This window comes from Lepisosteus oculatus, chromosome 7 (assembly GCF_040954835.1).
Source record: "Lepisosteus oculatus isolate fLepOcu1 chromosome 7, fLepOcu1.hap2, whole genome shotgun sequence".
Lineage (NCBI taxonomy): Eukaryota > Metazoa > Chordata > Actinopteri > Semionotiformes > Lepisosteidae > Lepisosteus > Lepisosteus oculatus.
The window spans coordinates 28,503,589-28,531,328 of NC_090702.1; the positions used below are offsets into that span (position 1 = coordinate 28,503,589).

Below are 27,740 nucleotides of genomic sequence, written 5' to 3' on the forward strand. Positions count from 1 at the left end.
TGTAGAAGAATCAACTGAATGCTGAAATGAAATTAAAAAGTCTCCGCAACTACCATTTCAGTTCCTTGACATTGTAGGTGGAAGAACCACAATGCAACTTTTAAACAGCTTGGAGCGCATTTTACAGGCCTAAGGACCATGTTAGGACATATCAACTGTTATACACGCGAGAACACATCTGGGTTGCAAATTGATCTCGTAAAAGCAACACTGGGGATCGGAAAGGGGGCACCCGGATTTGAACCGGAGACCTCTTGATCTGCAGTCAAATGCTCTACCACTGAGCTATACCCCCCATGGAAACACCTTGCTGTCTAAGTGCTCTGATTGGTTTCTTTCCAATCAGGCTCAAGGCAAGCAATACTAAGAAGGATAACATTTGGGGGGAGTTGCTTTTCATGATGATATTAGAGCATGTCCCAGAAGGACGGCTAAGTGTGAAACCAACCACCTTGCAAGTGAGTCAGGGATGGCCATAAGGCCATAGAAAAAAGAAGGAAAAAACACATCTAAGAAAGAAAATCCGAGAATATGATAAAAACCTCCCCCTCGCAGACAGAGACGAGATTCCCTGTCCTCCAATAGAGTCTGGTTTAAATACCCTTGGCTCCACCCCCAGCTTGCCTTGATTGACTGGCTACCTCCTTTATAAGCCAAGGGAAGGCACGGTTCTGTATCCAGACTCAAAATGGCGGTACAACAATTCAGGACAGACTATGTATCTTGATAGGAAAGAAAAACAGGACCACTGAACGACAAACACAACCTCAAGAGAGGTCATGGGATGACGGCCTGGACTGCCATCTTCACGTTAATCTTTGTCGAGTTGCACGGGTGCTTTGGGTTTCATTTGTTGTTTCAGACGCATTTCAGATCTTCAGTGCGACCAGACTCTCTTCATTTTGCTATCATATACGAAGATTCCCAAAGCGCTACTATTTTTATAATTGGGGGAACGTTAAGAAAGAATCATTTTGTGTTTAAATCTCAAATGCTCCTTTAATTTGCTCATGCATTCAATCAAAACCCTGTGAAAGCGGTCCAACAAAAAACTGGTCGTATTCTAGTACAATCTCTGTACATGTAGAAGAATCAACTGAATGCTGAAATGAAATTAAAAAGTCTCCACAACTACCATTTCAGTTCCTTGACATTGTAGGTGGAAGAACCACAATGCAACTTTTAAACAGCTTGGAGCGCATTTTACAGGCCTAAGGACCATGTTAGGACATATCAACTGTTATACACGCGAGAACACATCTGGGTTGCAAATTGATCTCGTAAAAGCAACACTGGGGATCGGAAAGGGGGCACCCGGATTTGAACCGGAGACCTCTTGATCTGCAGTCAAATGCTCTACCACTGAGCTATACCCCCCATGGAAACACCTTGCTGTCTAAGTGCTCTGATTGGTTTCTTTCCAATCAGGCTCAAGGCAAGCAATACTAAGAAGGATAACATTTGGGGGGAGTTGCTTTTCATGATGATATTAGAGCATGTCCCAGAAGGACGGCTAAGTGTGAAACCAGCCACCTTGCAAGTGAGTCAGGGATGGCCATAAGGCCATAGAAAAAAATAGGAAAAAACACATCTAAGAAAGAAAATCCGAGAATATGATAAAAACCTCCCCCTCGCAGACAGAGACGAGATTCCCTGTCCTCCAATAGAGTCTGGTTTAAATACCCTTGGCTCCACCCCCAGCTTGCCTTGATTGACTGGCTACCTCCTTTATAAGCCAAGGGAAGGCACGGTTCTGTATCCAGACTCAAAATGGCGGTACAACAATTCAGGACAGACTATGTATCTTGATAGGAAAGAAAAACAGGACCACTGAACGACAAACACAACCTCAAGAGAGGTCATGGGACGACGGCCTGGACTGCCATCTTCACGTTAATCTTTGTCGAGTTGCACAGGTGCTTTGGGTTTCATTTGTTGTTTCAGACGCATTTCTGATCTTCAGTGCGACCAGACTCTCTTCATTTTGCTATCATATACGAAGATTCCCAAAGAGCTACTATTTTTATAATTGGGGGAACGTTAAGAAAGAATCATTTTGTGTTTAAATCTCAAATGCTCCTTTAATTTGCTCATGCATTCAATCAAAACCCTGTGAAAGCGGTCCAACAAAAAACTGGTCGTATTCTAGTACAATCTCTGTACATGTAGAAGAATCAACTGAATGCTGAAATGAAATTAAAAAGTCTCCGCAACTACCATTTCAGTTCCTTGACATTGTAGGTGGAAGAACCACAATGCAACTTTTAAACAGCTTGGAGCGCATTTTACAGGCCTAAGGACCATGTTAGGACATATCAACTGTTATACACGCGAGAACACATCTGGGTTGCAAATTGATCCCGTAAAAGCAACACCGGGGATCGGAAAGGGGGCACCCGGATTTGAACCGGAGACCTCTTGATCTGCAGTCAAATGCTCTACCACTGAGCTATACCCCCCATGGAAACACCTTGCTGTCTGTGCTCTGATTGGTTTCTTTCCAATCAGGCTCAAGGCAAGCAATACTAAGAAGGATAACATTTGGGGGGAGTTGCTTTTCATGATGATATTAGAGCATGTCCCAGAAGGACGGCTAAGTGTGAAACCAACCACCTTGCAAGTGAGTCAGGGATGGCCTAAGGCCATAGAAAAAAGAAGGAAAAAACACATCTAAGAAAGAAAATCCAAGAATATGATAAAAACCTCCCCCTCGCAGACAGAGACGAGATTCCCTGTCCTCTAATAGAGTCTGGTTTAAATACCCTTGGCTTCACCCCCAGCTTGCCTTGATTGACTGGCTACCTCCTTTATAAGCCAAGGGAAGTTACGGTTCTGTATCCAGACTCATAATGGCGGTACAACAATTCAGGACAGACTATGTATCTTGATAGGAAAGAAAAACAGGACCACTGAACGACAAACACAACCTCAAGAGAGGTCATGGGACGACGGCCTGGACTGCCATCTTCACGTTAATCTTTGTCGAGTTGCACAGGTGCTTTGGGTTTCATTTGTTGTTTCAGACGCATTTCAGATCTTCAGTGCGACCAGACTCTCTTCATTTTGCTATCATATACGAAGATTCCCAAAGAGCTACTATTTTTATACTTGGGGGAACGTTAAGAAAGAATCATTTTGTGTTTAAATCTCAAATGCTCCTTTAATTTGCTCATGCATTCAATCAAAACCCTGTGAAAGCGGTCCAACAAAAAACTGGTCGTATTCTAGTACAATCTCTGTACATGTAGAAGAATCAACTGAATGCTGAAATGAAATTAAAAAGTCTCCGCAACTACCATTTCAGTTCCTTGACATTGTAGGTGGAAGAACCACAATGCAACTTTTAAACAGCTTGGAGCGCATTTTACAGGCCTAAGGACCATGTTAGGACATATCAACTGTTATACACGCGAGAACACATCTGGGTTGCAAATTGATCTCGTAAAAGCAACACTGGGGATCGGAAAGGGGGCACCCGGATTTGAACCGGAGACCTCTTGATCTGCAGTCAAATGCTCTACCACTGAGCTATACCCCCCATGGAAACACCTTGCTGTCTAAGTGCTCTGATTGGTTTCTTTCCAATCAGGCTCAAGGCAAGCAATACTAAGAAGGATAACATTTGGGGGGAGTTGCTTTTCATGATGATATTAGAGCATGTCCCAGAAGGACGGCTAAGTGTGAAACCAGCCACCTTGCAAGTGAGTCAGGGATGGCCATAAGGCCATAGAAAAAAGTAGGAAAAAACACATCTAAGAAAGAAAATCCGAGAATATGATAAAAACCTCCCCCTCGCAGACAGAGACGAGATTCCCTGTCCTCCAATAGAGTCTGGTTTAAATACCCTTGGCTCCACCCCCAGCTTGCCTTGATTGACTGGCTACCTCCTTTATAAGCCAAGGGAAGGCACAGTTCTGTATCCAGACTCAAAATGGCGGTACAACAATTCAGGACAGACTATGTATCTTGATAGGAAAGAAAAACAGGACCACTGAACGACAAACACAACCTCAAGAGAGGTCATGGGACGACGGCCTGGACTGCCATCTTCACGTTAATCTTTGTCGAGTTGCACAGGTGCTTTGGGTTTCATTTGTTGTTTCAGACGCATTTCAGATCTTCAGTGCGACCAGACTCTCTTCATTTTGCTATCATATACGAAGATTCCCAAAGAGCTACTATTTTTATAATTGGGGGAACGTTAAGAAAGAATCATTTTGTGTTTAAATCTCAAATGCTCCTTTAATTTGCTCATGCATTCAATCAAAACCCTGTGAAAGCGGTCCAACAAAAAACTGGTCGTATTCTAGTACAATCTCTGTACATGTAGAAGAATCAACTGAATGCTGAAATGAAATTAAAAAGTCTCCGCAACTACCATTTCAGTTCCTTGACATTGTAGGTGGAAGAACCACAATGCAACTTTTAAACAGCTTGGAGCGCATTTTACAGGCCTAAGGACCATGTTAGGACATATCAACTGTTATACACGCGAGAACACATCTGGGTTGCAAATTGATCTCGTAAAAGCAACACTGGGGATCGGAAAGGGGGCACCCGGATTTGAACCGGAGACCTCTTGATCTGCAGTCAAATGCTCTACCACTGAGCTATACCCCCCATGGAAACACTTTGCTGTCTAAGTGCTCTGATTGGTTTCTTTCCAATCAGGCTCAAGGCAAGCAATACTAAGAAGGATAACATTTGGGGGGAGTTGCTTTTCATGATGATATTAGAGCATGTCCCAGAAGGACGGCTAAGTGTGAAACCAACCACCTTGCAAGTGAGTCAGGGATGGCCATAAGGCCATAGAAAAAAGAAGGAAAAAACACATCTAAGAAAGAAAATCCGAGAATATGATAAAAAACCTCCCCCTCGCAGACAGAGACGAGATTCCCTGTCCTCCAATAGAGTCTGGTTTAAATACCCTTGGCTCCACCCCCAGCTTGCCTTGATTGACTGGCTACCTCCTTTATAAGCCAAGGGAAGGCACGGTTCTGTATCCAGACTCAAAATGGCGGTACAACAATTCAGGACAGACAATGTATCTTGATAGGAAAGAAAAACAGGACCACTGAACGACAAACACAACCTTAAGAGAGGTCATGGGACGACGGCCTGGACTGCCATCTTCACGTTAATCTTTGTCGAGTTGCACGGGTGCTTTGGGTTTCATTTGTTGTTTCAGACGCATTTCAGATCTTCAGTGCGACCAGACTCTCTTCATTTTGCTATCATATACGAAGATTCCCAAAGAGCTACTATTTTTATAATTGGGGGAACTTTAAGAAAGAATCATTTTGTGTTTAAATCTCAAATGCTCCTTTAATTTGCTCATGCATTCAATCAAAACCCTGTGAAAGCGGTCCAACAAAAAACTGGTCGTATTCTAGTAAAATCTCTGTACATGTAGAAGAATCAACTGAATGCTGAAATGAAATTAAAAAGTCTCCGCAACTACCATTTCAGTTCCTTGACATTGTAGGTGGAAGAACCACAATGCAACTTTTAAACAGCTTGGAGCGCATTTTACAGGCCTAAGGACCAAGTTAGGACATATCAACTGTTATACACGCGAGAACACATCTGGGTTGCAAATTGATCTCGTAAAAGCAACACTGGGGATCGGAAAGGGGGCACCCGGATTTGAACCGGAGACCTCTTGATCTGCAGTCAAATGCTCTACCACTGAGCTATACCCCCCATGGAAACACCTTGCTGTCTGTGCTCTGATTGGTTTCTTTCCAATCAGGCTCAAGGCAAGCAATACTAAGAAGGATAACATTTGGGGGGAGTTGCTTTTCATGATGATATTAGAGCATGTCCCAGAAGGACGGCTAAGTGTGAAACCAACCACCTTGCAAGTGAGTCAGGGATGGCCTAAGGCCATAGAAAAAAGAAGGAAAAAACACATCTAAGAAAGAAAATCCAAGAATATGATAAAAACCTCCCCCTCGCAGACAGAGACGAGATTCCCTGTCCTCTAATAGAGTCTGGTTTAAATACCCTTGGCTTCACCCCCAGCTTGCCTTGATTGACTGGCTACCTCCTTTATAAGCCAAGGGAAGTTACGGTTCTGTATCCAGACTCAAAATGGCGGTACAACAATTCAGGACAGACTATGTATCTTGATAGGAAAGAAAAACAGGACCACTGAACGACAAACACAACCTCAAGAGAGGTCATGGGACGACGGCCTGGACTGCCATCTTCACGTTAATCTTTGTCGAGTTGCACAGGTGCTTTGGGTTTCATTTGTTGTTTCAGACGCATTTCAGATCTTCAGTGCGACCAGACTCTCTTCATTTTGCTATCATATACGAAGATTCCCAAAGAGCTACTATTTTTATACTTGGGGGAACGTTAAGAAAGAATCATTTTGTGTTTAAATCTCAAATGCTCCTTTAATTTGCTCATGCATTCAATCAAAACCCTGTGAAAGCGGTCCAACAAAAAACTGGTCGTATTCTAGTACAATCTCTGTACATGTAGAAGAATCAACTGAATGCTGAAATGAAATTAAAAAGTCTCCGCAACTACCATTTCAGTTCCTTGACATTGTAGGTGGAAGAACCACAATGCAACTTTTAAACAGCTTGGAGCGCATTTTACAGGCCTAAGGACCATGTTAGGACATATCAACTGTTATACACGCGAGAACACATCTGGGTTGCAAATTGATCTCGTAAAAGCAACACTGGGGATCGGAAAGGGGGCACCCGGATTTGAACCGGAGACCTCTTGATCTGCAGTCAAATGCTCTACCACTGAGCTATACCCCCCATGGAAACACCTTGCTGTCTAAGTGCTCTGATTGGTTTCTTTCCAATCAGGCTCAAGGCAAGCAATACTAAGAAGGATAACATTTGGGGGGAGTTGCTTTTCATGATGATATTAGAGCATGTCCCAGAAGGACGGCTAAGTGTGAAACCAGCCACCTTGCAAGTGAGTCAGGGATGGCCATAAGGCCATAGAAAAAAGTAGGAAAAAACACATCTAAGAAAGAAAATCCGAGAATATGATAAAAACCTCCCCCTCGCAGACAGAGACGAGATTCCCTGTCCTCCAATAGAGTCTGGTTTAAATACCCTTGGCTCCACCCCCAGCTTGCCTTGATTGACTGGCTACCTCCTTTATAAGCCAAGGGAAGGCACAGTTCTGTATCCAGACTCAAAATGGCGGTACAACAATTCAGGACAGACTATGTATCTTGATAGGAAAGAAAAACAGGACCACTGAACGACAAACACAACCTCAAGAGAGGTCATGGGACGACGGCCTGGACTGCCATCTTCACGTTAATCTTTGTCGAGTTGCACAGGTGCTTTGGGTTTCATTTGTTGTTTCAGACGCATTTCAGATCTTCAGTGCGACCAGACTCTCTTCATTTTGCTATCATATACGAAGATTCCCAAAGAGCTACTATTTTTATAATTGGGGGAACGTTAAGAAAGAATCATTTTGTGTTTAAATCTCAAATGCTCCTTTAATTTGCTCATGCATTCAATCAAAACCCTGTGAAAGCGGTCCAACAAAAAACTGGTCGTATTCTAGTACAATCTCTGTACATGTAGAAGAATCAACTGAATGCTGAAATGAAATTAAAAAGTCTCCGCAACTACCATTTCAGTTCCTTGACATTGTAGGTGGAAGAACCACAATGCAACTTTTAAACAGCTTGGAGCGCATTTTACAGGCCTAAGGACCATGTTAGGACATATCAACTGTTATACACGCGAGAACACATCTGGGTTGCAAATTGATCTCGTAAAAGCAACACTGGGGATCGGAAAGGGGGCACCCGGATTTGAACCGGAGACCTCTTGATCTGCAGTCAAATGCTCTACCACTGAGCTATACCCCCCATGGAAACACTTTGCTGTCTAAGTGCTCTGATTGGTTTCTTTCCAATCAGGCTCAAGGCAAGCAATACTAAGAAGGATAACATTTGGGGGGAGTTGCTTTTCATGATGATATTAGAGCATGTCCCAGAAGGACGGCTAAGTGTGAAACCAACCACCTTGCAAGTGAGTCAGGGATGGCCATAAGGCCATAGAAAAAAGAAGGAAAAAACACATCTAAGAAAGAAAATCCGAGAATATGATAAAAAACCTCCCCCTCGCAGACAGAGACGAGATTCCCTGTCCTCCAATAGAGTCTGGTTTAAATACCCTTGGCTCCACCCCCAGCTTGCCTTGATTGACTGGCTACCTCCTTTATAAGCCAAGGGAAGGCACGGTTCTGTATCCAGACTCAAAATGGCGGTACAACAATTCAGGACAGACAATGTATCTTGATAGGAAAGAAAAACAGGACCACTGAACGACAAACACAACCTTAAGAGAGGTCATGGGACGACGGCCTGGACTGCCATCTTCACGTTAATCTTTGTCGAGTTGCACGGGTGCTTTGGGTTTCATTTGTTGTTTCAGACGCATTTCAGATCTTCAGTGCGACCAGACTCTCTTCATTTTGCTATCATATACGAAGATTCCCAAAGAGCTACTATTTTTATAATTGGGGGAACTTTAAGAAAGAATCATTTTGTGTTTAAATCTCAAATGCTCCTTTAATTTGCTCATGCATTCAATCAAAACCCTGTGAAAGCGGTCCAACAAAAAACTGGTCGTATTCTAGTAAAATCTCTGTACATGTAGAAGAATCAACTGAATGCTGAAATGAAATTAAAAAGTCTCCGCAACTACCATTTCAGTTCCTTGACATTGTAGGTGGAAGAACCACAATGCAACTTTTAAACAGCTTGGAGCGCATTTTACAGGCCTAAGGACCAAGTTAGGACATATCAACTGTTATACACGCGAGAACACATCTGGGTTGCAAATTGATCTCGTAAAAGCAACACTGGGGATCGGAAAGGGGGCACCCGGATTTGAACCGGAGACCTCTTGATCTGCAGTCAAATGCTCTACCACTGAGCTATACCCCCCACGGAAACACCCTGCTGTCTAAGTGCTCTGATTGGTTTCTTTCCAATCAGGCTCAAGGCAAGCAATACTAAGAAGGATAACATTTGGGGGGAGTTGCTTTTCATGATGATATTAGAGCATGTCCCAGAAGGACGGCTAAGTGTGAAACCAACCACCTTGCAAGTGAGTCAGGGATGGCCTAAGGCCATAGAAAAAAGAAGGAAAAAACACATCTAAGAAAGAAAATCCAAGAATATGATAAAAACCTCCCCCTCGCAGACAGAGACGAGATTCCCTGTCCTCCAATAGAGTCTGGTTTAAATACCCTTGGCTCCACCCCCAGCTTGCCTTGATTGACTGGCTACCTCCTTTATAAGCCAAGGGAAGGCACGGTTCTGTATCCAGACTCAAAATGGCGGTACAACAATTCAGGACAGACTATGTATCTTGATAGGAAAGAAAAACAGGACCACTGAACGACAAACACAACCTCAAGAGAGGTCATGGGACGACGGCCTGGACTGCCATCTTCACGTTAATCTTTGTCGAGTTGCACAGGTGCTTTGGGTTTCATTTGTTGTTTCAGACGCATTTCAGATCTTCAGTGCGACCAGACTCTCTTCATTTTGCTATCATATACGAAGATTCCCAAAGAGCTACTATTTTTATACTTGGGGGAACGTTAAGAAAGAATCATTTTGTGTTTAAATCTCAAATGCTCCTTTAATTTGCTCATGCATTCAATCAAAACCCTGTGAAAGCGGTCCAACAAAAAACTGGTCGTATTCTAGTACAATCTCTGTACATGTAGAAGAATCAACTGAATGCTGAAATGAAATTAAAAAGTCTCCGCAACTACCATTTCAGTTCCTTGACATTGTAGGTGGAAGAACCACAATGCAACTTTTAAACAGCTTGGAGCGCATTTTACAGGCCTAAGGACCATGTTAGGACATATCAACTGTTATACACGCGAGAACACATCTGGGTTGCAAATTGATCTCGTAAAAGCAACACTGGGGATCGGAAAGGGGGCACCCGGATTTGAACCGGAGACCTCTTGATCTGCAGTCAAATGCTCTACCACTGAGCTATACCCCCCATGGAAACACTTTGCTGTCTAAGTGCTCTGATTGGTTTCTTTCCAATCAGGCTCAAGGCAAGCAATACTAAGAAGGATAACATTTGGGGGGAGTTGCTTTTCATGATGATATTAGAGCATGTCCCAGAAGGACGGCTAAGTGTGAAACCAACCACCTTGCAAGTGAGTCAGGGATGGCCATAAGGCCATAGAAAAAAGAAGGAAAAAACACATCTAAGAAAGAAAATCCGAGAATATGATAAAAAACCTCCCCCTCGCAGACAGAGACGAGATTCCCTGTCCTCCAATAGAGTCTGGTTTAAATACCCTTGGCTCCACCCCCAGCTTGCCTTGATTGACTGGCTACCTCCTTTATAAGCCAAGGGAAGGCACGGTTCTGTATCCAGACTCAAAATGGCGGTACAACAATTCAGGACAGACAATGTATCTTGATAGGAAAGAAAAACAGGACCACTGAACGACAAACACAACCTTAAGAGAGGTCATGGGACGACGGCCTGGACTGCCATCTTCACGTTAATCTTTGTCGAGTTGCACGGGTGCTTTGGGTTTCATTTGTTGTTTCAGACGCATTTCAGATCTTCAGTGCGACCAGACTCTCTTCATTTTGCTATCATATACGAAGATTCCCAAAGAGCTACTATTTTTATAATTGGGGGAACTTTAAGAAAGAATCATTTTGTGTTTAAATCTCAAATGCTCCTTTAATTTGCTCATGCATTCAATCAAAACCCTGTGAAAGCGGTCCAACAAAAAACTGGTCGTATTCTAGTAAAATCTCTGTACATGTAGAAGAATCAACTGAATGCTGAAATGAAATTAAAAAGTCTCCGCAACTACCATTTCAGTTCCTTGACATTGTAGGTGGAAGAACCACAATGCAACTTTTAAACAGCTTGGAGCGCATTTTACAGGCCTAAGGACCAAGTTAGGACATATCAACTGTTATACACGCGAGAACACATCTGGGTTGCAAATTGATCTCGTAAAAGCAACACTGGGGATCGGAAAGGGGGCACCCGGATTTGAACCGGAGACCTCTTGATCTGCAGTCAAATGCTCTACCACTGAGCTATACCCCCCACGGAAACACCCTGCTGTCTAAGTGCTCTGATTGGTTTCTTTCCAATCAGGCTCAAGGCAAGCAATACTAAGAAGGATAACATTTGGGGGGAGTTGCTTTTCATGATGATATTAGAGCATGTCCCAGAAGGACGGCTAAGTGTGAAACCAACCACCTTGCAAGTGAGTCAGGGATGGCCTAAGGCCATAGAAAAAAGAAGGAAAAAACACATCTAAGAAAGAAAATCCAAGAATATGATAAAAACCTCCCCCTCGCAGACAGAGACGAGATTCCCTGTCCTCCAATAGAGTCTGGTTTAAATACCCTTGGCTCCACCCCCAGCTTGCCTTGATTGACTGGCTACCTCCTTTATAAGCCAAGGGAAGGCACGGTTCTGTATCCAGACTCAAAATGGCGGTACAACAATTCAGGACAGACTATGTATCTTGATAGGAAAGAAAAACAGGACCACTGAACGACAAACACAACCTCAAGAGAGGTCATGGGACGACGGCCTGGACTGCCATCTTCACGTTAATCTTTGTCGAGTTGCACAGGTGCTTTGGGTTTCATTTGTTGTTTCAGACGCATTTCAGATCTTCAGTGCGACCAGACTCTCTTCATTTTGCTATCATATACGAAGATTCCCAAAGAGCTACTATTTTTATACTTGGGGGAACGTTAAGAAAGAATCATTTTGTGTTTAAATCTCAAATGCTCCTTTAATTTGCTCATGCATTCAATCAAAACCCTGTGAAAGCGGTCCAACAAAAAACTGGTCGTATTCTAGTACAATCTCTGTACATGTAGAAGAATCAACTGAATGCTGAAATGAAATTAAAAAGTCTCCGCAACTACCATTTCAGTTCCTTGACATTGTAGGTGGAAGAACCACAATGCAACTTTTAAACAGCTTGGAGCGCATTTTACAGGCCTAAGGACCATGTTAGGACATATCAACTGTTATACACGCGAGAACACATCTGGGTTGCAAATTGATCTCGTAAAAGCAACACTGGGGATCGGAAAGGGGGCACCCGGATTTGAACCGGAGACCTCTTGATCTGCAGTCAAATGCTCTACCACTGAGCTATACCCCCCATGGAAACACCTTGCTGTCTAAGTGCTCTGATTGGTTTCTTTCCAATCAGGCTCAAGGCAAGCAATACTAAGAAGGATAACATTTGGGGGGAGTTGCTTTTCATGATGATATTAGAGCATGTCCCAGAAGGACGGCTAAGTGTGAAACCAGCCACCTTGCAAGTGAGTCAGGGATGGCCATAAGGCCATAGAAAAAAGTAGGAAAAAACACATCTAAGAAAGAAAATCCGAGAATATGATAAAAACCTCCCCCTCGCAGACAGAGACGAGATTCCCTGTCCTCCAATAGAGTCTGGTTTAAATACCCTTGGCTCCACCCCCAGCTTGCCTTGATTGACTGGCTACCTCCTTTATAAGCCAAGGGAAGGCACAGTTCTGTATCCAGACTCAAAATGGCGGTACAACAATTCAGGACAGACTATGTATCTTGATAGGAAAGAAAAACAGGACCACTGAACGACAAACACAACCTCAAGAGAGGTCATGGGACGACGGCCTGGACTGCCATCTTCACGTTAATCTTTGTCGAGTTGCACAGGTGCTTTGGGTTTCATTTGTTGTTTCAGACGCATTTCAGATCTTCAGTGCGACCAGACTCTCTTCATTTTGCTATCATATACGAAGATTCCCAAAGAGCTACTATTTTTATACTTGGGGGAACGTTAAGAAAGAATCATTTTGTGTTTAAATCTCAAATGCTCCTTTAATTTGCTCATGCATTCAATCAAAACCCTGTGAAAGCGGTCCAACAAAAAACTGGTCGTATTCTAGTACAATCTCTGTACATGTAGAAGAATCAACTGAATGCTGAAATGAAATTAAAAAGTCTCCGCAACTACCATTTCAGTTCCTTGACATTGTAGGTGGAAGAACCACAATGCAACTTTTAAACAGCTTGGAGCGCATTTTACAGGCCTAAGGACCATGTTAGGACATATCAACTGTTATACACGCGAGAACACATCTGGGTTGCAAATTGATCTCGTAAAAGCAACACTGGGGATCGGAAAGGGGGCACCCGGATTTGAACCGGAGACCTCTTGATCTGCAGTCAAATGCTCTACCACTGAGCTATACCCCCAATGGAAATACCTTGCTGTCTAAGTGCTCTGATTGGTTTCTTTCCAATCAGGCTCAAGGCAAGCAATACTAAGAAGGATAACATTTGGGGGGAGTTGCTTTTCATGATGATATTAGAGCATGTCCCAGAAGGACGGCTAAGTGTGAAACCAGCCACCTTGCAAGTGAGTCAGGGATGGCCATAAGGCCATAGAAAAAAGTAGGAAAAAACACATCTAAGAAAGAAAATCCGAGAATATGATAAAAACCTCCCCCTCGCAGACAGAGACGAGATTCCCTGTCCTCCAATAGAGTCTGGTTTAAATACCCTTGGCTCCACCCCCAGCTTGCCTTGATTGACTGGCTACCTCCTTTATAAGCCAAGGGAAGGCACAGTTCTGTATCCAGACTCAAAATGGCGGTACAACAATTCAGGACAGACTATGTATCTTGATAGGAAAGAAAAACAGGACCACTGAACGACAAACACAACCTCAAGAGAGGTCATGGGACGACGGCCTGGACTGCCATCTTCACGTTAATCTTTGTCGAGTTGCACAGGTGCTTTGGGTTTCATTTGTTGTTTCAGACGCATTTCAGATCTTCAGTGCGACCAGACTCTCTTCATTTTGCTATCATATACGAAGATTCCCAAAGAGCTACTATTTTTATAATTGGGGGAACGTTAAGAAAGAATCATTTTGTGTTTAAATCTCAAATGCTCCTTTAATTTGCTCATGCATTCAATCAAAACCCTGTGAAAGCGGTCCAACAAAAAACTGGTCGTATTCTAGTACAATCTCTGTACATGTAGAAGAATCAACTGAATGCTGAAATGAAATTAAAAAGTCTCCGCAACTACCATTTCAGTTCCTTGACATTGTAGGTGGAAGAACCACAATGCAACTTTTAAACAGCTTGGAGCGCATTTTACAGGCCTAAGGACCATGTTAGGACATATCAACTGTTATACACGCGAGAACACATCTGGGTTGCAAATTGATCTCGTAAAAGCAACACTGGGGATCGGAAAGGGGGCACCCGGATTTGAACCGGAGACCTCTTGATCTGCAGTCAAATGCTCTACTACTGAGCTATACCCCCCATGGAAACACTTTACTGTCTAAGTGCTCTGATTGGTTTCTTTCCAATCAGGCTCAAGGCAAGCAATACTAAGAAGGATAACATTTGGGGGGAGTTGCTTTTCATGATGATATTAGAGCATGTCCCAGAAGGACGGCTAAGTGTGAAACCAACCACCTTGCAAGTGAGTCAGGGATGGCCTAAGGCCATAGAAAAAAGAAGGAAAAAACACATCTAAGAAAGAAAATCCAAGAATATGATAAAAACCTCCCCCTCGCAGACAGAGACGAGATTCCCTGTCCTCCAATAGAGTCTGGTTTAAATACCCTTGGCTCCACCTCCAGCTTGCCTTGATTGACTGGCTACCTCCTTTATAAGCCAAGGGAAGGCACGGTTCTGTATCCAGACTCAAAATGGCGGTACAACAATTCAGGACAGACTATGTATCTTGATAGGAAAGAAAAACAGGACCACTGAACGACAAACACAACCTCAAGAGAGGTCATGGGACGACGGCCTGGACTGCCATCTTCACGTTAATCTTTGTCGAGTTGCACAGGTGCTTTGGGTTTCATTTGTTGTTTCAGACGCATTTCAGATCTTCAGTGCGACCAGACTCTCTTCATTTTGCTATCATATACGAAGATTCCCAAAGAGCTACTATTTTTATACTTGGGGGAACGTTAAGAAAGAATCATTTTGTGTTTAAATCTCAAATGCTCCTTTAATTTGCTCATGCATTCAATCAAAACCCTGTGAAAGCGGTCCAACAAAAAACTGGTCGTATTCTAGTACAATCTCTGTACATGTAGAAGAATCAACTGAATGCTGAAATGAAATTAAAAAGTCTCCGCAACTACCATTTCAGTTCCTTGACATTGTAGGTGGAAGAACCACAATGCAACTTTTAAACAGCTTGGAGCGCATTTTACAGGCCTAAGGACCATGTTAGGACATATCAACTGTTATACACGCGAGAACACATCTGGGTTGCAAATTGATCTCGTAAAAGCAACACTGGGGATCGGAAAGGGGGCACCCGGATTTGAACCGGAGACCTCTTGATCTGCAGTCAAATGCTCTACCACTGAGCTATACCCCCAATGGAAATACCTTGCTGTCTAAGTGCTCTGATTGGTTTCTTTCCAATCAGGCTCAAGGCAAGCAATACTAAGAAGGATAACATTTGGGGGGAGTTGCTTTTCATGATGATATTAGAGCATGTCCCAGAAGGACGGCTAAGTGTGAAACCAGCCACCTTGCAAGTGAGTCAGGGATGGCCATAAGGCCATAGAAAAAAGTAGGAAAAAACACATCTAAGAAAGAAAATCCGAGAATATGATAAAAACCTCCCCCTCGCAGACAGAGACGAGATTCCCTGTCCTCCAATAGAGTCTGGTTTAAATACCCTTGGCTCCACCCCCAGCTTGCCTTGATTGACTGGCTACCTCCTTTATAAGCCAAGGGAAGGCACAGTTCTGTATCCAGACTCAAAATGGCGGTACAACAATTCAGGACAGACTATGTATCTTGATAGGAAAGAAAAACAGGACCACTGAACGACAAACACAACCTCAAGAGAGGTCATGGGACGACGGCCTGGACTGCCATCTTCACGTTAATCTTTGTCGAGTTGCACAGGTGCTTTGGGTTTCATTTGTTGTTTCAGACGCATTTCAGATCTTCAGTGCGACCAGACTCTCTTCATTTTGCTATCATATACGAAGATTCCCAAAGAGCTACTATTTTTATAATTGGGGGAACGTTAAGAAAGAATCATTTTGTGTTTAAATCTCAAATGCTCCTTTAATTTGCTCATGCATTCAATCAAAACCCTGTGAAAGCGGTCCAACAAAAAACTGGTCGTATTCTAGTACAATCTCTGTACATGTAGAAGAATCAACTGAATGCTGAAATGAAATTAAAAAGTCTCCGCAACTACCATTTCAGTTCCTTGACATTGTAGGTGGAAGAACCACAATGCAACTTTTAAAAAGCTTGGAGCGCATTTTACAGGCCTAAGGACCATGTTAGGACATATCAACTGTTATACACGCGAGAACACATCTGGGTTGCAAATTGATCTCGTAAAAGCAACACTGGGGATCGGAAAGGGGGCACCCGGATTTGAACCGGAGACCTCTTGATCTGCAGTCAAATGCTCTACTACTGAGCTATACCCCCCATGGAAACACTTTACTGTCTAAGTGCTCTGATTGGTTTCTTTCCAATCAGGCTCAAGGCAAGCAATACTAAGAAGGATAACATTTGGGGGGAGTTGCTTTTCATGATGATATTAGAGCATGTCCCAGAAGGACGGCTAAGTGTGAAACCAACCACCTTGCAAGTGAGTCAGGGATGGCCTAAGGCCATAGAAAAAAGAAGGAAAAAACACATCTAAGAAAGAAAATCCAAGAATATGATAAAAACCTCCCCCTCGCAGACAGAGACGAGATTCCCTGTCCTCCAATAGAGTCTGGTTTAAATACCCTTGGCTCCACCTCCAGCTTGCCTTGATTGACTGGCTACCTCCTTTATAAGCCAAGGGAAGGCACGGTTCTGTATCCAGACTCAAAATGGCGGTACAACAATTCAGGACAGACTATGTATCTTGATAGGAAAGAAAAACAGGACCACTGAACGACAAACACAACCTCAAGAGAGGTCATGGGACGACGGCCTGGACTGCCATCTTCACGTTAATCTTTGTCGAGTTGCACAGGTGCTTTGGGTTTCATTTGTTGTTTCAGACGCATTTCAGATCTTCAGTGCGACCAGACTCTCTTCATTTTGCTATCATATACGAAGATTCCCAAAGAGCTACTATTTTTATACTTGGGGGAACGTTAAGAAAGAATCATTTTGTGTTTAAATCTCAAATGCTCCTTTAATTTGCTCATGCATTCAATCAAAACCCTGTGAAAGCGGTCCAACAAAAAACTGGTCGTATTCTAGTACAATCTCTGTACATGTAGAAGAATCAACTGAATGCTGAAATGAAATTAAAAAGTCTCCGCAACTACCATTTCAGTTCCTTGACATTGTAGGTGGAAGAACCACAATGCAACTTTTAAACAGCTTGGAGCGCATTTTACAGGCCTAAGGACCATGTTAGGACATATCAACTGTTATACACGCGAGAACACATCTGGGTTGCAAATTGATCTCGTAAAAGCAACACTGGGGATCGGAAAGGGGGCACCCGGATTTGAACCGGAGACCTCTTGATCTGCAGTCAAATGCTCTACCACTGAGCTATACCCCCCATGGAAACACCTTGCTGTCTAAGTGCTCTGATTGGTTTCTTTCCAATCAGGCTCAAGGCAAGCAATACTAAGAAGGATAACATTTGGGGGGAGTTGCTTTTCATGATGATATTAGAGCATGTCCCAGAAGGACGGCTAAGTGTGAAACCAGCCACCTTGCAAGTGAGTCAGGGATGGCCATAAGGCCATAGAAAAAAGTAGGAAAAAACACATCTAAGAAAGAAAATCCGAGAATATGATAAAAACCTCCCCCTCGCAGACAGAGACGAGATTCCCTGTCCTCCAATAGAGTCTGGTTTAAATACCCTTGGCTCCACCCCCAGCTTGCCTTGATTGACTGGCTACCTCCTTTATAAGCCAAGGGAAGGCACGGTTCTGTATCCAGACTCAAAATGGCGGTACAACAATTCAGGACAGACTATGTATCTTGATAGGAAAGAAAAACAGGACCACTGAACGACAAACACAACCTTAAGAGAGGTCATGGGACGACGGCCTGGACTGCCATCTTCACGTTAATCTTTGTCGAGTTGCACGGGTGCTTTGGGTTTCATTTGTTGTTTCAGACGCATTTCAGATCTTCAGTGCGACCAGACTCTCTTCATTTTGCTATCATATACGAAGATTCCCAAAGAGCTACTATTTTTATAATTGGGGGAACGTTAAGAAAGAATCATTTTGTGTTTAAATCTCAAATGCTCCTTTAATTTGCTCATGCATTCAATCAAAACCCTGTGAAAGCGGTCCAACAAAAAACTGGTCGTATTCTAGTACAATCTCTGTACATGTAGAAGAATCAACTGAATGCTGAAATGAAATTAAAAAGTCTCCGCAACTACCATTTCAGTTCCTTGACATTGTAGGTGGAAGAACCACAATGCAACTTTTAAACAGCTTGGAGCGCATTTTACAGGCCTAAGGACCATGTTAGGACATATCAACTGTTATACACGCGAGAACACATCTGGGTTGCAAATTGATCTCGTAAAAGCAACACTGGGGATCAGAAAGGGGGCACCCGGATTTGAACCGGAGACCTCTTGATCTGCAGTCAAATGCTCTACCACTGAGCTATACCCCCCATGGAAACACCTTGCTGTCTAAGTGCTCTGATTGGTTTCTTTCCAATCAGGCTCAAGGCAAGCAATACTAAGAAGGATAACATTTGGGGGGAGTTGCTTTTCATGATGATATTAGAGCATGTCCCAGAAGGACGGCTAAGTGTGAAACCAACCACCTTGCAAGTGAGTCAGGGATGGCCATAAGGCCATAGAAAAAAGAAGGAAAAAACACATCTAAGAAAGAAAATCCAAGAATATGATAAAAACCTCCCCCTCGCAGACAGAGACGAGATTCCCTGTCCTCCAATAGAGTCTGGTTTAAATACCCTTGGCTCCACCCCCAGCTTGCCTTGATTGACTGGCTACCTCCTTTATAAGCCAAGGGAAGGCACGGTTCTGTATCCAGACTCAAAATGGCGGTACAACAATTCAGGACAGACTATGTATCTTGATAGGAAAGAAAAACAGGACCACTGAACGACAAACACAACCTCAAGAGAGGTCATGGGACGACGGCCTGGACTGCCATCTTCACGTTAATCTTTGTCGAGTTGCACGGGTGCTTTGGGTTTCATTTGTTGTTTCAGACGCATTTCAGATCTTCAGTGCGACCAGACTCTCTTCATTTTGCTATCATATACGAAGATTCCCAAAGAGCTACTATTTTTATAATTGGGGGAACTTTAAGAAAGAATCATTTTGTGTTTAAATCTCAAATGCTCCTTTAATTTGCTCATGCATTCAATCAAAACCCTGTGAAAGCGGTCCAACAAAAAACTGGTCGTATTCTAGTACAATCTCTGTACATGTAGAAGAATCAACTGAATGCTGAAATGAAATTAAAAAGTCTCCGCAACTACCATTTCAGTTCCTTGACATTGTAGGTGGAAGAACCACAATGCAACTTTTAAACAGCTTGGAGCGCATTTTACAGGCCTCAGGACCATGTTAGGACATATCAACTGTTATACACGCGAGAACACATCTGGGTTGCAAATTGATCTCGTAAAAGCAACACTGGGGATCGGAAAGGGGGCACCCGGATTTGAACCGGAGACCTCTTGATCTGCAGTCAAATGCTCTACCACTGAGCTATACCCCCCATGGAAACACCTTGCTGTCTAAGTGCTCTGATTGGTTTCTTTCCAATCAGGCTCAAGGCAAGCAATACTAAGAAGGATAACATTTGGGGGGAGTTGCTTTTCATGATGATATTAGAGCATGTCCCAGAAGGACGGCTAAGTGTGAAACCAACCACCTTGCAAGTGAGTCAGGGATGGCCATAAGGCCATAGAAAAAAGAAGAAAAAAACACATCTAAGAAAGAAAATCCGAGAATATGATAAAAACCTCCCCCTCGCAGACAGAGACGAGATTCCCTGTCCTCCAATAGAGTCTGGTTTAAATACCCTTGGCTCCACCCCCAGCTTGCCTTGATTGACTGGCTACCTCCTTTATAAGCCAAGGGAAGGCACGGTTCTGTATCCAGACTCAAAATGGCGGTACAACAATTCAGGACAGACTATGTATCTTGATAGGAAAGAAAAACAGGACCACTGAACGACAAACACAACCTCAAGAGAGGTCATGGGACGACGGCCTGGACTGCCATCTTCACGTTAATCTTTGTCGAGTTGCACGGGTGCTTTGGGTTTCATTTGTTGTTTCAGACGCATTTCAGATCTTCAGTGCGACCAGACTCTCTTCATTTTGCTATCATATACGAAGATTCCCAAAGAGCTACTATTTTTATAATTGGGGGAACTTTAAGAAAGAATCATTTTGTGTTTAAATCTCAAATGCTCCTTTAATTTGCTCATGCATTCAATCAAAACCCTGTGAAAGCGGTCCAACAAAAAACTGGTCGTATTCTAGTAAAATCTCTGTACATGTAGAAGAATCAACTGAATGCTGAAATGAAATTAAAAAGTCTCCGCAACTACCATTTCAGTTCCTTGACATTGTAGGTGGAAGAACCACAATGCAACTTTTAAACAGCTTGGAGCGCATTTTACAGGCCTAAGGACCATGTTAGGACATATCAACTGTTATACACGCGAGAACACATCTGGGTTGCAAATTGATCTCGTAAAAGCAACACTGGGGATCGGAAAGGGGGCACCCGGATTTGAACCGGAGACCTCTTGATCTGCAGTCAAATGCTCTACCACTGAGCTATACCCCCCATGGAAACACCTTGCTGTCTAAGTGCTCTGATTGGTTTCTTTCCAATCAGGCTCAAGGCAAGCAATACTAAGAAGGATAACATTTGGGGGGAGTTGCTTTTCATGATGATATTAGAGCATGTCCCAGAAGGACGGCTAAGTGTGAAACCAACCACCTTGCAAGTGAGTCAGGGATGGCCATAAGGCCATAGAAAAAAGAAGAAAAAAACACATCTAAGAAAGAAAATCCGAGAATATGATAAAAACCTCCCCCTCGCAGACAGAGACGAGATTCCCTGTCCTCCAATAGAGTCTGGTTTAAATACCCTTGGCTCCACCCCCAGCTTGCCTTGATTGACTGGCTACCTCCTTTATAAGCCAAGGGAAGGCACGGTTCTGTATCCAGACTCAAAATGGCGGTACAACAATTCAGGACAGACTATGTATCTTGATAGGAAAGAAAAACAGGACCACTGAACGACAAACACAACCTCAAGAGAGGTCATGGGTCGACGGCCTGGACTGCCATCTTCACGTTAATCTTTGTCGAGTTGCACGGGTGCTTTGGGTTTCATTTGTTGTTTCAGACGCATTTCAGATCTTCAGTGCGACCAGACTCTCTTCATTTTGCTATCATATACGAAGATTCCCAAAGAGCTACTATTTTTATAATTGGGGGAACGTTAAGAAAGAATCATTTTGTGTTTAAATCTCAAATGCTCCTTTAATTTGCTCATGCATTCAATCAAAACCCTGTGAAAGCGGTCCAACAAAAAACTGGTCGTATTCTAGTACAATCTCTGTACATGTAGAAGAATCAACTGAATGCTGAAATGAAATTAAAAAGTCTCCGCAACTACCATTTCAGTTCCTTGACATTGTAGGTGGAAGAACCACAATGCAACTTTTAAACAGCTTGGAGCGCATTTTACAGGCCTAAGGACCATGTTAGGACATATCAACTGTTATACACGCGAGAACACATCTGGGTTGCAAATTGATCTCGTAAAAGCAACACTGGGGATCAGAAAGGGGGCACCCGGATTTGAACCGGAGACCTCTTGATCTGCAGTCAAATGCTCTACCACTGAGCTATACCCCCCATGGAAACACCTTGCTGTCTAAGTGCTCTGATTGGTTTCTTTCCAATCAGGCTCAAGGCAAGCAATACTAAGAAGGATAACATTTGGGGGGAGTTGCTTTTCATGATGATATTAGAGCATGTCCCAGAAGGACGGCTAAGTGTGAAACCAACCACCTTGCAAGTGAGTCAGGGATGGCCATAAGGCCATAGAAAAAAGAAGGAAAAAACACATCTAAGAAAGAAAATCCAAGAATATGATAAAAACCTCCCCCTCGCAGACAGAGACGAGATTCCCTGTCCTCCAATAGAGTCTGGTTTAAATACCCTTGGCTCCACCCCCAGCTTGCCTTGATTGACTGGCTACCTCCTTTATAAGCCAAGGGAAGGCACGGTTCTGTATCCAGACTCAAAATGGCGGTACAACAATTCAGGACAGACTATGTATCTTGATAGGAAAGAAAAACAGGACCACTGAACGACAAACACAACCTCAAGAGAGGTCATGGGACGACGGCCTGGACTGCCATCTTCACGTTAATCTTTGTCGAGTTGCACGGGTGCTTTGGGTTTCATTTGTTGTTTCAGACGCATTTCAGATCTTCAGTGCGACCAGACTCTCTTCATTTTGCTATCATATACGAAGATTCCCAAAGAGCTACTATTTTTATAATTGGGGGAACTTTAAGAAAGAATCATTTTGTGTTTAAATCTCAAATGCTCCTTTAATTTGCTCATGCATTCAATCAAAACCCTGTGAAAGCGGTCCAACAAAAAACTGGTCGTATTCTAGTACAATCTCTGTACATGTAGAAGAATCAACTGAATGCTGAAATGAAATTAAAAAGTCTCCGCAACTACCATTTCAGTTCCTTGACATTGTAGGTGGAAGAACCACAATGCAACTTTTAAACAGCTTGGAGCGCATTTTACAGGCCTAAGGACCATGTTAGGACATATCAACTGTTATACACGCGAGAACACATCTGGGTTGCAAATTGATCTCGTAAAAGCAACACTGGGGATCGGAAAGGGGGCACCCGGATTTGAACCGGAGACCTCTTGATCTGCAGTCAAATGCTCTACCACTGAGCTATACCCCCCATGGAAACACCTTGCTGTCTAAGTGCTCTGATTGGTTTCTTTCCAATCAGGCTCAAGGCAAGCAATACTAAGAAGGATAACATTTGGGGGGAGTTGCTTTTCATGATGATATTAGAGCATGTCCCAGAAGGACGGCTAAGTGTGAAACCAACCACCTTGCAAGTGAGTCAGGGATGGCCATAAGGCCATAGAAAAAAGAAGAAAAAAACACATCTAAGAAAGAAAATCCGAGAATATGATAAAAACCTCCCCCTCGCAGACAGAGACGAGATTCCCTGTCCTCCAATAGAGTCTGGTTTAAATACCCTTGGCTCCACCCCCAGCTTGCCTTGATTGACTGGCTACCTCCTTTATAAGCCAAGGGAAGGCACGGTTCTGTATCCAGACTCAAAATGGCGGTACAACAATTCAGGACAGACTATGTATCTTGATAGGAAAGAAAAACAGGACCACTGAACGACAAACACAACCTCAAGAGAGGTCATGGGACGACGGCCTGGACTGCCATCTTCACGTTAATCTTTGTCGAGTTGCACGGGTGCTTTGGGTTTCATTTGTTGTTTCAGACGCATTTCAGATCTTCAGTGCGACCAGACTCTCTTCATTTTGCTATCATATACGAAGATTCCCAAAGAGCTACTATTTTTATAATTGGGGGAACTTTAAGAAAGAATCATTTTGTGTTTAAATCTCAAATGCTCCTTTAATTTGCTCATGCATTCAATCAAAACCCTGTGAAAGCGGTCCAACAAAAAACTGGTCGTATTCTAGTAAAATCTCTGTACATGTAGAAGAATCAACTGAATGCTGAAATGAAATTAAAAAGTCTCCGCAACTACCATTTCAGTTCCTTGACATTGTAGGTGGAAGAACCACAATGCAACTTTTAAACAGCTTGGAGCGCATTTTACAGGCCTAAGGACCATGTTAGGACATATCAACTGTTATACACGCGAGAACACATCTGGGTTGCAAATTGATCTCGTAAAAGCAACACTGGGGATCGGAAAGGGGGCACCCGGATTTGAACCGGAGACCTCTTGATCTGCAGTCAAATGCTCTACCACTGAGCTATACCCCCCATGGAAACACCTTGCTGTCTAAGTGCTCTGATTGGTTTCTTTCCAATCAGGCTCAAGGCAAGCAATACTAAGAAGGATAACATTTGGGGGGAGTTGCTTTTCATGATGATATTAGAGCATGTCCCAGAAGGACGGCTAAGTGTGAAACCAACCACCTTGCAAGTGAGTCAGGGATGGCCTAAGGCCATAGAAAAAAGAAGGAAAAAACACATCTAAGAAAGAAAATCCGAGAAAATGATAAAAACCTCCCCCTCGCAGACAGAGACGAGATTCCCTGTCCTCCAATAGAGTCTGGTTTAAATACCCTTGGCTCCACCTCCAGCTTGCCTTGATTGACTGGCTACCTCCTTTATAAGCCAAGGGAAGGCACGGTTCTGTATCCAGACTCAAAATGGCGGTACAACAATTCAGGACAGACTATGTATCTTGATAGGAAAGAAAAACAGGACCACTGAACGACAAACACAACCTCAAGAGAGGTCATGGGACGACGGCCTGGACTGCCATCTTCACGTTAATCTTTGTCGAGTTGCACAGGTGCTTTGGGTTTCATTTGTTGTTTCAGACGCATTTCAGATCTTCAGTGCGACCAGACTCTCTTCATTTTGCTATCATATACGAAGATTCCCAAAGAGCTACTATTTTTATAATTGGGGGAACGTTAAGAAAGAATCATTTTGTGTTTAAATCTCAAATGCTCCTTTAATTTGCTCATGCATTCAATCAAAACCCTGTGAAAGCGGTCCAACAAAAAACTGGTCGTATTCTAGTACAATCTCTGTACATGTAGAAGAATCAACTGAATGCTGAAATGAAATTAAAAAGTCTCCGCAACTACCATTTCAGTTCCTTGACATTGTAGGTGGAAGAACCACAATGCAACTTTTAAACAGCTTGGAGCGCATTTTACAGGCCTAAGGACCATGTTAGGACATATCAACTGTTATACACGCGAGAACACATCTGGGTTGCAAATTGATCTCGTAAAAGCAACACTGGGGATCAGAAAGGGGGCACCCGGATTTGAACCGGAGACCTCTTGATCTGCAGTCAAATGCTCTACCACTGAGCTATACCCCCCATGGAAACACCTTGCTGTCTAAGTGCTCTGATTGGTTTCTTTCCAATCAGGCTCAAGGCAAGCAATACTAAGAAGGATAACATTTGGGGGGAGTTGCTTTTCATGATGATATTAGAGCATGTCCCAGAAGGACGGCTAAGTGTGAAACCAACCACCTTGCAAGTGAGTCAGGGATGGCCATAAGGCCATAGAAAAAAGAAGGAAAAAACACATCTAAGAAAGAAAATCCAAGAATTTGATAAAAACCTCCCCCTCGCAGACAGAGACGAGATTCCCTGTCCTCCAATAGAGTCTGGTTTAAATACCCTTGGCTCCACCCCCAGCTTGCCTTGATTGACTGGCTACCTCCTTTATAAGCCAAGGGAAGGCACGGTTCTGTATCCAGACTCAAAATGGCGGTACAACAACTCAGGACAGACTATGTATCTTGATAGGAAAGAAAAACAGGACCACTGAACGACAAACACAACCTCAAGAGAGGTCATGGGACGACGGCCTGGACTGCCATCTTCACGTTAATCTTTGTCGAGTTGCACGGGTGCTTTGGGTTTCATTTGTTGTTTCAGACGCATTTCAGATCTTCAGTGCGACCAGACTCTCTTCATTTTGCTATCATATACGAAGATTCCCAAAGAGCTACTATTTTTATAATTGGGGGAACTTTAAGAAAGAATCATTTTGTGTTTAAATCTCAAATGCTCCTTTAATTTACTCATGCATTCAATCAAAACCCTGTGAAAGCGGTCCAACAAAAAACTGGTCGTATTCTAGTAAAATCTCTGTACATGTAGAAGAATCAACTGAATGCTGAAATGAAATTAAAAAGTCTCCGCAACTACCATTTCAGTTCCTTGACATTGTAGGTGGAAGAACCACAATGCAACTTTTAAACAGCTTGGAGCGCATTTTACAGGCCTAAGGACCATGTTAGGACATATCAACTGTTATACACGCGAGAACACATCTGGGTTGCAAATTGATCTCGTAAAAGCAACACTGGGGATCGGAAAGGGGGCACCCGGATTTGAACCAGAGACCTCTTGATCTGCAGTCAAATGCTCTACCACTGAGCTATAGCCCCCATGGAAACACCTTGCTGTCTAAGTGCTCTGATTGGTTTCTTTCCAATCAGGCTCAAGGCAAGCAATACTAAGAAGGATAACATTTGGGGGGAGTTGCTTTTCATGATGATATTAGAGCATGTCCCAGAAGGACGGCTAAGTGTGAAACCAACCACCTTGCAAGTGAGTCAGGGATGGCCTAAGGCCATAGAAAAAAGAAGGAAAAAACACATCTAAGAAAGAAAATCCGAGAAAATGATAAAAACCTCCCCCTCGCAGACAGAGACGAGATTCCCTGTCCTCCAATAGAGTCTGGTTTAAATACCCTTGGCTCCACCTCCAGCTTGCCTTGATTGACTGGCTACCTCCTTTATAAGCCAAGGGAAGGCACGGTTCTGTATCCAGACTCAAAATGGCGGTACAACAATTCAGGACAGACTATGTATCTTGATAGGAAAGAAAAACAGGACCACTGAACGACAAACACAACCTCAAGAGAGGTCATGGGACGACGGCCTGGACTGCCATCTTCACGTTAATCTTTGTCGAGTTGCACAGGTGCTTTGGGTTTCATTTGTTGTTTCAGACGCATTTCAGATCTTCAGTGCGACCAGACTCTCTTCATTTTGCTATCATATACGAAGATTCCCAAAGAGCTACTATTTTTATAATTGGGGGAACTTTAAGAAAGAATCATTTTGTGTTTAAATCTCAAATGCTCCTTTAATTTGCTCATGCATTCAATCAAAACCCTGTGAAAGCGGTCCAACAAAAAACTGGTCGTATTCTAGTACAATCTCTGTACATGTAGAAGAATCAACTGAATGCTGAAATGAAATTAAAAAGTCTCCGCAACTACCATTTCAGTTCCTTGACATTGTAGGTGGAAGAACCACAATGCAACTTTTAAACAGCTTGGAGCGCATTTTACAGGCCTAAGGACCATGTTAGGACATATCAACTGTTATACACGCGAGAACACATCTGGGTTGCAAATTGATCTCGTAAAAGCAACACTGGGGATCGGAAAGGGGGCACCCGGATTTGAACCGGAGACCTCTTGATCTGCAGTCAAATGCTCTACCACTGAGCTATACCCCCCATGGAAACACCTTGCTGTCTAAGTGCTCTGATTGGTTTCTTTCCAATCAGGCTCAAGGCAAGCAATACTAAGAAGGATAACATTTGGGGGGAGTTGCTTTTCATGATGATATTAGAGCATGTCCCAGAAGGACGGCTAAGTGTGAAACCAACCACCTTGCAAGTGAGTCAGGGATGGCCATAAGGCCATAGAAAAAAGAAGAAAAAAACACATCTAAGAAAGAAAATCCGAGAATATGATAAAAACCTCCCCCTCGCAGACAGAGACGAGATTCCCTGTCCTCCAATAGAGTCTGGTTTAAATACCCTTGGCTCCACCCCCAGCTTGCCTTGATTGACTGGCTACCTCCTTTATAAGCCAAGGGAAGGCACGGTTCTGTATCCAGACTCAAAATGGCGGTACA

At 43.2% G+C, this 27,740-nt stretch overlaps 26 non-coding genes across 26 annotated transcripts; all 26 read right to left on the reverse strand.

The window, feature by feature from the left end:
• Nucleotides 1–223: 223 nt before the first annotated feature.
• Nucleotides 224–295, reverse strand: trnac-gca (transfer RNA cysteine (anticodon GCA)). The gene has a single exon. It is a non-coding gene; the product is annotated as a tRNA-Cys (tRNA).
• Nucleotides 296–1,305: 1,010 nt separating this feature from the next.
• Nucleotides 1,306–1,377, reverse strand: trnac-gca (transfer RNA cysteine (anticodon GCA)). The gene has a single exon. It is a non-coding gene; the product is annotated as a tRNA-Cys (tRNA).
• Nucleotides 1,378–2,387: 1,010 nt separating this feature from the next.
• Nucleotides 2,388–2,459, reverse strand: trnac-gca (transfer RNA cysteine (anticodon GCA)). The gene has a single exon. It is a non-coding gene; the product is annotated as a tRNA-Cys (tRNA).
• Nucleotides 2,460–3,466: 1,007 nt separating this feature from the next.
• trnac-gca (transfer RNA cysteine (anticodon GCA)) lies at nucleotides 3,467–3,538 on the reverse strand. Its single transcript has one exon. It is a non-coding gene; the product is annotated as a tRNA-Cys (tRNA).
• A 1,010-nt stretch (nucleotides 3,539–4,548) lies between these two features.
• trnac-gca (transfer RNA cysteine (anticodon GCA)) lies at nucleotides 4,549–4,620 on the reverse strand. Its single transcript has one exon. It is a non-coding gene; the product is annotated as a tRNA-Cys (tRNA).
• Nucleotides 4,621–5,631: 1,011 nt separating this feature from the next.
• trnac-gca (transfer RNA cysteine (anticodon GCA)) lies at nucleotides 5,632–5,703 on the reverse strand. The gene has a single exon. It is a non-coding gene; the product is annotated as a tRNA-Cys (tRNA).
• A 1,007-nt stretch (nucleotides 5,704–6,710) lies between these two features.
• On the reverse strand, nucleotides 6,711–6,782 carry trnac-gca (transfer RNA cysteine (anticodon GCA)). The gene has a single exon. It is a non-coding gene; the product is annotated as a tRNA-Cys (tRNA).
• Nucleotides 6,783–7,792: 1,010 nt separating this feature from the next.
• On the reverse strand, nucleotides 7,793–7,864 carry trnac-gca (transfer RNA cysteine (anticodon GCA)). Its single transcript has one exon. It is a non-coding gene; the product is annotated as a tRNA-Cys (tRNA).
• A 1,011-nt stretch (nucleotides 7,865–8,875) lies between these two features.
• trnac-gca (transfer RNA cysteine (anticodon GCA)) lies at nucleotides 8,876–8,947 on the reverse strand. Its single transcript has one exon. It is a non-coding gene; the product is annotated as a tRNA-Cys (tRNA).
• A 1,009-nt stretch (nucleotides 8,948–9,956) lies between these two features.
• trnac-gca (transfer RNA cysteine (anticodon GCA)) lies at nucleotides 9,957–10,028 on the reverse strand. The gene has a single exon. It is a non-coding gene; the product is annotated as a tRNA-Cys (tRNA).
• Nucleotides 10,029–11,039: 1,011 nt separating this feature from the next.
• Nucleotides 11,040–11,111, reverse strand: trnac-gca (transfer RNA cysteine (anticodon GCA)). The gene has a single exon. It is a non-coding gene; the product is annotated as a tRNA-Cys (tRNA).
• A 1,009-nt stretch (nucleotides 11,112–12,120) lies between these two features.
• Nucleotides 12,121–12,192, reverse strand: trnac-gca (transfer RNA cysteine (anticodon GCA)). The gene has a single exon. It is a non-coding gene; the product is annotated as a tRNA-Cys (tRNA).
• Nucleotides 12,193–13,202: 1,010 nt separating this feature from the next.
• trnac-gca (transfer RNA cysteine (anticodon GCA)) lies at nucleotides 13,203–13,274 on the reverse strand. Its single transcript has one exon. It is a non-coding gene; the product is annotated as a tRNA-Cys (tRNA).
• Nucleotides 13,275–14,284: 1,010 nt separating this feature from the next.
• Nucleotides 14,285–14,356, reverse strand: trnac-gca (transfer RNA cysteine (anticodon GCA)). Its single transcript has one exon. It is a non-coding gene; the product is annotated as a tRNA-Cys (tRNA).
• A 1,009-nt stretch (nucleotides 14,357–15,365) lies between these two features.
• On the reverse strand, nucleotides 15,366–15,437 carry trnac-gca (transfer RNA cysteine (anticodon GCA)). Its single transcript has one exon. It is a non-coding gene; the product is annotated as a tRNA-Cys (tRNA).
• A 1,010-nt stretch (nucleotides 15,438–16,447) lies between these two features.
• trnac-gca (transfer RNA cysteine (anticodon GCA)) lies at nucleotides 16,448–16,519 on the reverse strand. Its single transcript has one exon. It is a non-coding gene; the product is annotated as a tRNA-Cys (tRNA).
• A 1,009-nt stretch (nucleotides 16,520–17,528) lies between these two features.
• Nucleotides 17,529–17,600, reverse strand: trnac-gca (transfer RNA cysteine (anticodon GCA)). The gene has a single exon. It is a non-coding gene; the product is annotated as a tRNA-Cys (tRNA).
• Nucleotides 17,601–18,610: 1,010 nt separating this feature from the next.
• Nucleotides 18,611–18,682, reverse strand: trnac-gca (transfer RNA cysteine (anticodon GCA)). Its single transcript has one exon. It is a non-coding gene; the product is annotated as a tRNA-Cys (tRNA).
• A 1,010-nt stretch (nucleotides 18,683–19,692) lies between these two features.
• On the reverse strand, nucleotides 19,693–19,764 carry trnac-gca (transfer RNA cysteine (anticodon GCA)). Its single transcript has one exon. It is a non-coding gene; the product is annotated as a tRNA-Cys (tRNA).
• Nucleotides 19,765–20,774: 1,010 nt separating this feature from the next.
• On the reverse strand, nucleotides 20,775–20,846 carry trnac-gca (transfer RNA cysteine (anticodon GCA)). The gene has a single exon. It is a non-coding gene; the product is annotated as a tRNA-Cys (tRNA).
• Nucleotides 20,847–21,856: 1,010 nt separating this feature from the next.
• Nucleotides 21,857–21,928, reverse strand: trnac-gca (transfer RNA cysteine (anticodon GCA)). Its single transcript has one exon. It is a non-coding gene; the product is annotated as a tRNA-Cys (tRNA).
• Nucleotides 21,929–22,938: 1,010 nt separating this feature from the next.
• trnac-gca (transfer RNA cysteine (anticodon GCA)) lies at nucleotides 22,939–23,010 on the reverse strand. Its single transcript has one exon. It is a non-coding gene; the product is annotated as a tRNA-Cys (tRNA).
• Nucleotides 23,011–24,020: 1,010 nt separating this feature from the next.
• trnac-gca (transfer RNA cysteine (anticodon GCA)) lies at nucleotides 24,021–24,092 on the reverse strand. Its single transcript has one exon. It is a non-coding gene; the product is annotated as a tRNA-Cys (tRNA).
• A 1,009-nt stretch (nucleotides 24,093–25,101) lies between these two features.
• trnac-gca (transfer RNA cysteine (anticodon GCA)) lies at nucleotides 25,102–25,173 on the reverse strand. Its single transcript has one exon. It is a non-coding gene; the product is annotated as a tRNA-Cys (tRNA).
• Nucleotides 25,174–26,183: 1,010 nt separating this feature from the next.
• On the reverse strand, nucleotides 26,184–26,256 carry trnac-gca (transfer RNA cysteine (anticodon GCA)). The gene has a single exon. It is a non-coding gene; the product is annotated as a tRNA-Cys (tRNA).
• A 1,008-nt stretch (nucleotides 26,257–27,264) lies between these two features.
• Nucleotides 27,265–27,336, reverse strand: trnac-gca (transfer RNA cysteine (anticodon GCA)). Its single transcript has one exon. It is a non-coding gene; the product is annotated as a tRNA-Cys (tRNA).
• Nucleotides 27,337–27,740: the final 404 nt, after the last annotated feature.